This window comes from Arachis stenosperma, chromosome 3, assembly GCF_014773155.1.
Source record: "Arachis stenosperma cultivar V10309 chromosome 3, arast.V10309.gnm1.PFL2, whole genome shotgun sequence".
NCBI classification, from domain to species: Eukaryota; Viridiplantae; Streptophyta; class Magnoliopsida; order Fabales; family Fabaceae; genus Arachis; species Arachis stenosperma.
Window position 1 is genome coordinate 106,646,434 of NC_080379.1, and position 13,103 is coordinate 106,659,536.

Sequence of the window (13,103 nt, forward strand, 5' to 3'; positions counted from 1 at the left end):
CCTCCGGTCCATGTTCTAAGCACTGTGTATGACCACAAACAAAAGTAAACCAAGGAAAAACTATGAAAAATTAAAGAAGCTCAAACTGAAATAAAAACTAAAGGATACTCGTGGTTGGGTTGCCTCCCAACAAGCACTTCTTTATCGCCACTAGCTTGATGGTCAGCTCCTCCAAGGAGGAGGGTCATAAGGGCTTAGGTCCTCAACCCCCATTGGGAATCTCTTTTCTGTGCTCTCATTGATTTGCTCAACATGCTCCACAGACAGAATCCTATTCACTGTATGAGGTAGGACTGGACTTCTAGTAAATACCACTTTCATTCCAGGTGAGAAGTCTTCAGTAGAAATCTTCTTGTTCCTCCATCTCTTGGGTACCTTCTTCTTGGGACCTCCTCCCTCCTTGGTGGATAGTGAATTCCCAACATCAAACTTAGGTTTGATGTCAGGGGGAATTGAATTGGTTTCCACCAAAGGAAGAGGCTTAAGCAATGAACTCTGTTTGCAAGTACCTCCTTTTTTAGAGAGTGGTAAAGATTTTTAAACCTTCACCACTCTCTGGAGAACTCAGAACTAATTCACCTCTCTCAACATCAATTAGAGCTCTCTCAATAGCCAAGAATGGTTTTCCTAGTATTATGGAGTCATTTGCATCCTCTCCCATATCAAGTACTACAAAATCTGCAGGGAGGAAAAGCTCTCCAACCTTGACCAAAATATTTTTCACTAGCTCATGTGCCTGTCTCAGAGACTTGTCAGCCATCTGCAATGCTACCCTTGTAGGTTGTGCCTCTTGAATTTACAGCTTCTTCATTACGGATAAGGACATTAGATTGATACTTGAGCCAAGATCACAAAGAGCTTTGTCAAAAGTGATATTTTCAACAGTACAAGGAATCTGAAAGCTCCCCAGATCTGGCATCTTCTTTCGCAGCTTGCTCTGAATGAGTGCACTACATTCCTTGGTCAGTGCAACTATTTCATCTCCCTTCAAGGCTTTCTTCTCAGAGAGTAAGCCTTTTATGAATGCCACATAGGGGGCGCATTTTCTCCAGAGTCTCAATAAAAGGAATATTGATTTGTAACTTCTTAAAGACTTCCAAAACCTGATAGTACTGCTCGTCCTTGGTCTTCTCTTAGAGCTTCTGAAGGTGTGGTACTTCAGGCTCTTGTATAGGCACCCTAGGTGGGGCGTGTAACTTTAGCCTTTTCTGGAGCTTCTTTCTCCTTTGACCCTTTAGTAACTTGTACCTCCTTCTTCAGTATGGACTTTTTAGCCATTGTGAGGGCCTCACTCTTCTATTGGGTTAGTTACTGTGTCACTAGGAAGAGTGTTAGGAGATCTCTTAGGTATCATCTAACTCAATAGTCTCACTTACATCTCTAAGTTTTTTAGTGAAACTCTAGTCTCCTGTATAAAACTGTAGGTACTCTTGAAGAGCTCAGCAACAACTGAAGCCAAGTCAAAATTGCCCTGAGACTGAATGGACGCCTGCTGTGGCTGAGAAGCTTAAAATTGGAAGTTGTTGAAATTATTGAACTTATTCTGATTGAAACCGCCCTGAGAGTTGTTGTTGAAATTTGGATAGGGCCTCTAGGGTTACTCTTTCCACCCAAAGTTAGGGTGATTCCTCCATCCCTGATTGAATGTATTCAAATAGGGATTATTGTTGGAATTTCTAGAGGAGTTGCCCATGTAATTAACTTGCTCAGGAGTGGTTTAAGCATAATCATAATTCTCCCCTTGGTTGAAGCCACCACTCATGTCATAAGATGCATCTTGAGTATTAACAGTTAAGACTTGCATATCCTTCAAGTGCTAAGAAATCATACTGATTTGTTGTGACATGATCTTATCCAGAGCTAGAATGGAATCTAGGGTGTCCACCTCTATAACTCCTTTCTTCACAGGATTCACAGGATTCCTCTCAAAGGAGTATAGATATTAGTTGTTAGCAACCATCTCAATAAGCTCATTAGCCTCTTCAGGTATCTTTTTCAAGTGTAAGGGACCACCTGAAGAATTATCCAGAGACATTTTTGCCATCTCAGAGAGGCCATCATAGAAAATCTACAACTTGGTCCAATTTGAAAACATATATGGGGGATGCTTCCTGATTATCTATTTGTATCTCTCCTAGGCTTCATAGAATGACTCACCATCTATCTGCCTGAAAGTCTGAACATCCACCTTCAGCTTAGTCAGCTTTTGAGGTGGAAAAAATTTGGTTAGAAATCTATTGACCACCTTGTCCCAAGAGTCTAAGCTCTCCTTAGACTGAGTATCTAGCCACTGCTTTGGTCTGTCCCTCACAGCGAATGGGAAGTGTATGAGCTTGTAGACATCAGGGTTCACTCTATTAGTCTTTATAGTGTCAAAAATCTGCAAGAAATTAGAAATAAAAAATTTGAGTCTTCTTGTGGGAGTCCATGAAACTAGTAGTTTTGTTACACCAGAGTGATCAACTGTGACTTCAGCTCAAAATTGTTAGCACCTATAGGAGGTACTGAAATACTGCATCCATAAAAGTCAGGAGTGGGAGCAGCGTAGGAGCTCAGCGTCTTCCTAGCTTGCTTATTACCATTTAGATTCCCGCCATTACTATTAACAACATTATTGGGATTGTTGGGATCCATGGCTTCCTTCTCAAAAGTATTCATGAGATTCTCACCGGCTTTGTAAGCTCTAACTTGTTACAAACACCACCTTAAGGTCCTCTCCGATTCAGGATCAAATTTAAGAAGGAGTTCTTTATTCCAATTCCTGCTCATAAACAAACAGAAGACAAAGAAAGGTAGGAGTCTCTATGTCAAAGTATAGAGAACTCCTAGTGAGATATCCTATGTAAAAAGAAATAAAATAAAATAAAACAAGCAACTAAACTGAAATTTTCGAAAACTAATAAGAAGGAAATAACCCAAAGAATTTGAAAAAATAAACAAGGCTAAATACTAATATTTTCAAAAATTTTAGAAAAGAGAATCACTAAAGGGACACCAAACTTAAAATAAAAAATTAAGGAAAAATAAACAAAACCTAATTTGAAAATTTAAAGAAAAATAAACGAATAAACAAAACTAAAAGAAATACCTAATCTAAACAATCAGACAACTGGTAGTTGTCAATCACCGTCAGTCCTCGGCAACGACGCCAAAAACATGGTGCAGAATTTGAGAATATCCACAACTGAACTGGTGATAAACCACTATTTTATGATTTATCTTATGCTCAATTGAGTGTTTTTATCAATTCTTCACCCACTTATTCATATGAATTGCAGGATTTTACAATTCCTTCCTTATTTTATGATATATGTGAAAACATGTTTCCTATGCTTTAAAAATGTTAATTTTAATTATCCTTTATTACCATTCAATGACGTGATCCGTGTGTTGAGTATTTTCAGGCTTTATAGGGCAAGAATGGCTTAGAGGACAGAAAGAAAACACGCAAAAATGGAAGGAACGCACAAAATGGAGTTTTTGAAAAAATGGCAGCGACGCGAACGCATGGACGACGCGAACGCGTGCCTCGCGCACAATGGCATTGACGTGTACGCGTGGACTACGCGGACACGTGACTAGCATGAAACACAACTAATGCGGACGCGTGACTGACGCGGACGCGTGGAAAGGAAAAACTCCAGATGACGCGCACGCGTGACGTACGCCACGTGCAGAAAATTGCAGAAGTCGCTCCCAGCAATTTCTGGACTCTTTTCCGACCCAAATCCAAGCCCAGAAAACACATATTAGAGGCTATAAAGTGGGAGAATGAATCCATTCATTCAACAACAACATTCAAATTCACAATTTTAGGTTTTAGATGTAGTTTCTAGAGAGAGGCTCTCTCCTCTCTCTTAGGATTTAGGATTTAGGATTTCTATTAAGTTTAGGCTATTTCTTCTTCATTCCAGGTTCAATGTTCCTTTAATTTATTTTCTACTTTATTTATTCTATTACTTTAATTGTTATTTATCTTTTCAATTTGGCTTATGAACTTTCCATGTTAGAATTGATTTTCTTATTTAATACATCTTGAGATATTTTAGATCTAAAGATTGCTTTCTTCAAATTTATGTTATTAATGCTTTTAATTTAATTTAGATTTTTTCCCCTTTGCTTTGGTTGAGTAATTGGTGACACTTGAGTTGTCAAACTCAGCGGTTGATTGAAGATTGGAAATTGCTGATTGATTTGGATCCCTCTAAAGCTAGTCTTTCTATAGGGTTGACTAGGACCTGAGGAATCAAGTTGATTAGTCCACTTGACTTTCCTTTATTTAGTAAGGGTTAACTAAGTGGGAGCAAAAATCCAATTCTCATCACACCTGATAAGGATAACTAGGATAGGATTTCCAGTTCTCATACCTTACCAAGAGATTTTCTAATTATTAATTTATTTTTCTCGCCATTTAAAAATACTTGTCCCTTATTTCAAAAACCCAAAAATATACCTTTTTCTATAACCAATAATAAACACACCTCCCTGCAATTTCTTGAGAGACGACTCGAGGTTTAAATACTTTGGTTATAAATTTTATTGGGTTTTGTTACTTGTGACAACCAAACTTTTGTACGAAAGGATTCTCTGTTGGTTTAGAAGCTATATTTACAACGCGATTATATTTGTGAATTTCTTTACCAGCAGAAGTTCGTTCGTCAAAATGGCGCCGTTGCCGGGAAATTGCAAACATATGTCTTATTATTGGTTATTGTAAATATTTTCTTTTTCTTGTTTGTTTATTTTTGTTTTTGTTTTTAATTTTTATTAGTTACTATGAGTTCTCACCCCCATCGCTTTGAGTTTGGTTCTAATATTGTTGAAAGGAATGGAAGCTATAACAGGAAGATGCATCAAGGTCAAAACAAATAAAGATGGACGGAGCCACGAGGATCTGATCACCCCTTTAGGCAACAACATCTTCCAAACTACCATAGACGACGACCATTCTACAATGCATGCCAAGACAATAGTTATGGTGGACCCTCTCGTGACAACCAACACCCACCAAATTACTATGGTCAAGAGCAATTCCGAGGTGCGTACCAAAATCATAGATATAGTGGATCCCTTGTAGTTACCAACAAGCTCCATCATATGTCCACAAACCACCTCCTCAACAAAGCTTTGAACCACCACACTCACAAGTCCCCTATCACCATTCGCCCCCATATGACCCTAACCCCTATCCACCCCAATTCCAATCCAATTACTCCCAAGAACCACCACTTTCCTATGCAACATGTCCATATCCATCAACCCAAGAATCAAGAGAGCGTTTCAAGGAAATAGTGGAAAGACTTCATGCAACCCTTCGCCAACTAGATCAAGCGATCAATCGATTACCTTCCTGACGTTCGGATACTCAAGGAACCCCCATGGCTTTATGTGGACAATCTAACGATGAACGTAGCATGAAGGAGATACTAGAAACTTCGGTGGACAGTAAAGAGCATGACTTTGTACTGGAACAATTGGAGGAAGCCAAAATTATCGAAGAAGAAGAATTGGTTGAAGACTTAGGAGATGCTGAACCTCCATGGGAATCCAGATTTGTGGAAAATTTCGTCAAGGAAGTTGCAATTGATGCTAAGGAGGGTAGTGCATAACCCCCAAAGCAGGTATCCTATGAAAAACTGGACAGAACAACTCAAGACGTGAGTTTCCTTGATAATGATAATCACGAGTTAAGTTCTCCTAGTAACGAACTTGCATCTGCAAGTGACTTCTTTGAAACAGAAGAACCTTCCCTAAGTGAATACGAAGATGATGATGAGGTAGATTTTTCTCAATCTCCAACTTATGACTTAAGTGATGAGGAAGAAATCGAAGACTTTGATCAAGACGTGGTTGCGATTGAAGAAGTTTGCACAGAAGTGGAGAAATTCACAGAAGGATACAAGGGAGCAGAGCTTACAAGACCACTGAAAACACCTATTCCAAGGCCATTACCACCCAACACCAACTTCAAGTGGGTAACATCCTTAGCCTTTGTCTTTAATTTTCCACTTGAATATGGTTTTCTTGAAACAAATGGCCAACTTAGAGCTCTCTGCAGCTTTAAGAATAAGAGAAAAATGGTTTGTACACAGAGCTGGTACGCAAGATCCAATAAGATTCCATGCTTCAATTTGAGGTGCAAGGATTGGTGTAGAGTCCGATCGAGTGGTAGGGGTGTCTGCGGATCGGATCGAATCGGATATGGCCAAAAATTCGATCTGATCCGCATTAAAATCATCGGATCGGATCGGATCTGATATCCGCAGCTTTTAAGGTTGGATCCGATCCGATCTGATTCGTACATTTGCGGATCAGATCGGATATCGGATATCGGATATATCCACAAAACACAAAAATATTTTTAAAAGCTTATTTTTATTAAAAAAATTATCAATAAAATTCATTTTTTCTATTCTTTTAAATATATTTACTCTTAAAATAATATTAAACATACTTTTCTTAAATAATAAATTAAAATAATATAACATATATGATAATTATTAATTGAAATAAAACATAAAAAGAATATTTACTTATTTATTTCTTTAATTTTGCGGATACACGGTGTTCATACCCTGACCGGGCTCCCCCAACTCGGTAAATCCATGAAAGGTCCGACCTCGTCCTAAGGCCCACGCCTAGAGGTCGGACCTCGGACAGCAAAGCAAAGGAAGGCCCATCAAAAGGAACGAAGCCCAAAACCTAAAGGCCGAAAGGGCCTAGCAAAGGCGGTTCCACAAAGATATGGATAAAACTCCCGAAAGATAAGATAAGATAAGAATATCTTATCCAGGGAAGATCACAGCCAACTACTATAAATACACTGGAGCACCCAGGTATGAGACACATTCCATATTCTACACATATCTGCTTGGACCCATGCTAACTTAAGCATCAGAGTGTCATTGCAGGTACAACCACCCGCCGCTCAAACATCAAGCTCGGGTCACGGAACCCCCACCTCGGGTCTTGCCAGACGACCGAGCTCCACGTTTCAGGTAACCCTCGGAACATTGGCGCCGTTGCCGGGGACCTGGAAGTCATCCCTTTACCATGGCGGATGACCCTCTCAACAATGACCACGCCGCACCAGAACAAGAGGAGGAAGTGGACACCGGAGAACGACCGGACAGCCCTCTGTCACCACGCACTCCAGGAGGAAACAAACAGAATCGCCCAAAGACACCACTCCCAAACAAAGATCCACAAAATCCCGAAAAAGAAAAGAGCTCAGAAATTCTAGAAGCAGTCCGGGCACAACAAAACCGACTGAAACAACTCGAGGAGGACATAAAGAAGCAAAAAGAAACCGAACAAGATCTGAGAAGGGAGACTCGCAAGCGCAGAGAATTAGAAGAGAAACTGCGGAAAATAGAGGCCAACCTGAAAAATCAGACAGAACGCGACACCACCCCCAAAGGCAATCATGATCCCTTCACAAAGGAGATCATGAAGGAGAAGGTACCGCGAAACTTCAAGCCACCCGATATGGATCTCTACGACGGCACCACCAATCCAAGTCACCACCTCAGCAACTTCAGAAGCAGAATGTACCTAGTCGACGCCTCCGACGCGATTCGGTGCAAAGCCTTCCCCACCACTCTCACCAAGTCAGCTATGAAGTGGTTCGACAAACTGCCACCAAGATCGATCACCAGCTTCGAAGACCTAACCAAAAAATTCCTAACAAGGTTCTCCATTCAAAAGGACAAGGCAAAACATGCCCCCAGTCTACTCGGGATCAAACAAGGTAACCAAGAAACTCTCCGAGAATACATGGAGCGATTCAACAAAGCCTGCCTGGACATACAACACTTGCCCACTGAAGCAGCCATCATGGGACTAGCAAACGGCCTAAAAGAAGGACCGTTTAGCCAATCCCTATCCAAATGGTACCCGACCTCCCTATACGAGGTGCAGGAGCGGGCAGAAAAATATATCAACATGGAGGAAACCTCCCAGCTAAGAGACTCTTCTAGGAAGGAATCAACCTACCCACTCCGAGATCGAGATCGGGAACAGAAGAAGAAAGAAGAACCCAGCTCGGACAAGCCACGGAAGTACCACAACTACACCCCCCTCCGAGTCTCCCTGGTAGACGTCTACCGAGAAGTGTGCCACACCGAAAAAATTCCACCGCCCCGACCTCTAAAACACAAGAGAGCGGGGAGAGATCGGTCCGAATACTGTGAATATCACAAGCTCTACGGTCATTCTACCAACGACTGCCACGACCTAAAGAATGTTATAGAAAAGCTAGCCAGAGAAGGAAAACTCGACAGGTACATAGCAGAGAAAGGAGAAGAGACCAGGAAAAGAAGACGGGGAGACAATGAAGGTCGGGCCGAACAAGTCCCGCGAACCCCTGAAAGACACGTTCACATGATAAATGGAGGTTTTGCAGGCGGAGGAACATCCAGATCCTCGCGAAAAAGACACCTCAAAGAAGTCTATCATGTCCGAGAAAACAGTCCCCTGCCCGAGTTACCCACTATCTCATTTACCCGAGAAGATGCTCAAGGGATAATACCCGGGCACGACGATCCAATGGTGATCACCGTTATTCTAGCAAACGCCAACTTACATCGAACCCTGATTGACCAGGGAAGCTCAGCAGATATCCTGTTCAAAGCGGCCTTCGACAAGCTCGGACTTGAAGAAAAAGAGCTAAAAGCCTATCCCACCGACCTATTTGGGCTAGGGGACACCCCGATCCATCCCTTAGGATACATCTCGCTACACACTACCTTTGGAAGAGGCGAGCAATCTAAAACGTTAAGCATCGACTACATTGTAGTCGACGTCACTTCAGCATACAATGCCCTCATTGGGCGACCAACCTTAAACAGACTGGCAGCTATAGTCTCGACCCCACACCTCTGTATGAAGTTCCCTACCACAAAAGGAATCGCTACCCTAAAGGGCGACCAAAAACTAGCACGGCGATGCTACAACGAAAGCCTAAGCCTAAAAGGGAAAGAGATCAACACGATAGAACTCGGACGAGTTCAAACCCGAGAAGATCTTCGGCCACAACCAGAGGGAGAAACCGAAAAAATCCAGATTGGGAGCACACCTGAAAAAATAACAAACATAGGGGCAAATCTCGAGGCAGGCCTAAAAGAGGAACTCATAAACCTCTTAAGGGAGAATTTCGACCTCTTCGCCTGGAAAGCCTCCGACATGCCAGGCATAAGCCCCGATCTGATGTGCCATAAGCTATCAGTGTACCCGGGATCCCGACCTGTCCAACAAAGACGCAGGAAGCTCGGGCCCGAACGCATGCAAGCAATAGAAGAACAAGTACAAGCACTACTAGATGCAGGGTTCATTAGGGAAGTAAAATACCCCTTATGGCTCGCAAACGTGGTCCTGGTAAAAAAGCCCAATGGAAAATGGAGGATGTGCGTCGACTACACGGATCTTAACAAAGCCTGCCCCAAAGATCCATATCCGCTACCAAACATCGACGCCTTAGTAGACGCGGCCTCAGGCTATAGATATCTCTCCTTCATGGACGCATACTCGGGATACAACCAAATCCCGATGTATGGACCTGACCAAGAAAAGACCTCGTTCATAACCCCAAGGGCAAACTACTGCTACGTAGTAAATGCCCTTCGGGCTGAAGAACGCAGGGGCAACCTACCAGAGGCTAATGAACAAAGTGTTCTCAGAGCACATCGGACTACACCTGGAGGTGTACGTCGACGACATGCTGGTAAAGACACAAGAAGACGGAAACTTGCTGACCGACCTCACCAGTGTCTTCGGCACCCTCAGAGAACACAACATGAGACTTAACCCGACGAAATGCACCTTCGCCGCAGAAGCCGGAAAGTTCTTAGGCTTCATGCTGACTCAAAGGGGCATCGAAGCAAACCCGGACAAATGCCAAGCAATACTCAATATGAAGAGCCCGACGTGTGTCAAAGAAGTACAACAACTAAATGGAAGGCTGGCCGCCCTATCAAGATTCTTGGCAGGATCAGCGATAAAGTCACTACCTCTCTACTCACTCCTAAAGAAAGGGAAACCCTTCTCATGGACCCCGGAGTGCGAAAAAGCCTTTCAAGAATTCAAGGAGTTCCTCGGGCAGCCACCAATCCTAACCCGACCTGTAAAAGGGGAAGAGCTCGTACTATACCTCTCGGTCGGACATCGAGCAGTCGCTTCAGCATTAATACGAGAAAATGACCAAGGACAACACCCCGTATACTTTGTAAGCAAAGCACTACAAGGGGCCGAATTAAACTATCAGAAAATAGAAAAATTCGCCTACGCCCTAGTGTTCACAGCTCGGAGGCTCCGTCCCTACTTTCAAGCCCACACCATCAAAGTCCGGACAAACCAACCCATGAGACACATCCTCCAAAAAACAGACCTGGCAGGACGAATACTGCAATGGGCGGTGGAACTGTCCGAGTTCGACCTCCACTATGAAACCCGGACTGCCATAAAGTCTCAGTATCTAGCCGACTTCATCGCAGAATACACTGAGACCCCTGGAACCCCACTCTCATGGAACCTATATGTCGACGGATCCTCAAACAAAACTGGAAGTGGAGCCGGGTTATACTCGAAAGCGACCAAGGAACGCGGATAGAACTATCCCTAAAATTCGAGTTCCAAGCTTCAAACAACCAAGCCGAATACGAAGCCCTACTAGCAGGTCTAAAACTAGCCGAAGAGGTCGGAGCCCAGAAAATTACAATCTTCAGCGACTCCCAGGTCATCACATCGCAAGTAAATGGAAGCTACCAGGCCAAAGACCCAACTATGAGGAAATACCTGGACCAAACACAGGCACAATTATGCCACTTTCCAGAAATACAGATCCAGCACATACCTCGGGAACAAAATGCCCGGGCAGACGCCCTCTCAAAGCTTGCCAGCACCAAGCCCGGAGGCAACAACAGAAGTCTCCTCCAGGAAATCTTACGATCTCCCTCCGTGCTAAGAGAGGAAGAAACGTTAAATATATCCGACCAACAGCAAGGATGGATGACCCCCATACTCAGCTACCTGAAGTCGGGAACTCTCCCCGCCGAAAGAAAGGAAGCCAAAAGACTCACAAAAGACGCCCAGAATTATACACTAATTCACGACGTATTATACAGAAGAGGATTCGCAAACCCCCTCCTTAGGTGCGTCCCGACCTCAGAAACAAAGAGCGTCCTCGAAGAAGTCCACGGAGGCATGTGTGGGAACCACCTCGGAGCTCGGGCATTATCCAAAAAAGTAGTCCGAGCCGGGTTCTACTGGCCAACTTTGCAAAGAGACGCAACGGAGTTTGTGAAAATATGCCCCCCTGCCAAAAACACGCCAATTTCCACAAGGCACCACCCGAAGACCTCATCAGCATCACCGCACCATGGCCCTTCGCAAAATGGGGACTTGACCTACTCGGCCCGTTTCCCCAAGGACCGGGGCAAGTCAAATACCTCATAGTAGGGATCGACTACTTCACAAAGTGGATCGAAGCTGAACCTTTTGCCACCATTACGGCTCAGAAAAGCCGGAAATTCTTATACAAAAACATTGTCACAAGGTTCGGAGTCCCCTATTCCATTACAACAGACAATGGAACACAGTTCACGGACACAAGTTTTCAGAACTTGGTGGCCGAACTAAAAATTAAACAGCAATTCACCTCAGTCGAGCACCCACAAGCCAACGGACAAGCAGAGGCTGCAAACAAAGTCATCCTAGCAGGGTTAAAACGAAGGCTCCAAGAGGCCAAAGGGGCATGGGCCGAGGAGCTCCCCCAGGTACTATGGGCATATCGGACAACTCCACACTCTACAACGGGAGAATCGCCATTCCGACTAGCTTATGGGATGGAGGCAATGATTCCTATCGAAATAAATGAAGGGTCACCCAGAGTCATCTTCTACAACGAAGAAGGTAACCCACAGGCACAAAAGGAAGAACTCGACCTCCTCCCCGAGGTCCGAGAAAGAGCCCGAATCCGAGAAGAAGCCCTAAAGCGACGAACGGCCCTCAGATACAATCAGAAGGTAATAAAACGAAGCTTCTCCATTCACGACCTGATTCTAATCCGAAATGACATCGGAACACAAAAGTCGGGAGAAGGAAAGCTAGCTGCAAATTGGAAAGGACCCTACAAGGTAACAGAAGTCTTAGGGACAGGCTACTACAAAATATCCGACCTAGAAGGCAATGAGCTGCCCAGAGCCTGGCACGCCTGTAATCTAAGGCGGTACTACAGCTAGAAAAACTTAACCCGAGGTGTACTCTTTTTCCCTACAAGGATTTTTTAATGAGACACCCGGTTAAGTAAGATACCCGACCTAATCAAAGGGTAAACACTCTGTAAATTTTCTTTCTTTTTTAATACTAATCAAATTTCTCTATTTTCTTTTCTTCTTCCTCATGATGAAACAAATCCTAGAAAGTACCCCACCAAGGCGCATTAATTTATGCTCGGCAAAACGCAAAAAATCATTTGCCAAGAGACCATACAAGGTCGGCAAAGATAAAGCGACGAGGTTCAAATTAATGTGAGAAGTTATAAAGTAACTCTGAAAGGGCTCAAAAGGCCAAATAAAAAGAGATTACAAAAATAACTTAAAAAGGCCGACCAACGATAAAGTCGGACCCAACAAAAAGGAGGTACTCGAGCACCCGAGGTCCAAGAAAAAGCTCGGACCCAAGAAAGAAGCCTTAAAATGGCGGAAACCAAGATTTCGAAAAACGCTTACTAAAAAGTTGCTTTACAAAAAACAACTAAAAAGTACAAGCGAAAGAACGAAATCGAAGGAAGTTTCGAAAACGCTTACTAAAAAGTTGCTTTACAAAAAAACAACTAAAAAGTACAAGCGAAAGAACGAAATCAAAGGAAGTTTCGAAAACGCTTACTAAAAAGTTGCTTTGCAAAAAACAACTAAAAGTACAAAGCGAAAGAACGAAATCGAAGGAAGTTTCAAAAACGCTAGCTAAAAAGTTGTTATCCAAAAACAACTAAAAAGCACAAAAGCGGAAACAAAAAGTCAAACGCGAACAAAAAACACCGCATAATAAAGTTACTACAAGTAGCTAAATAAAGCAAAAGGTGTCCAAAGCGTTCACAGAAACCATCC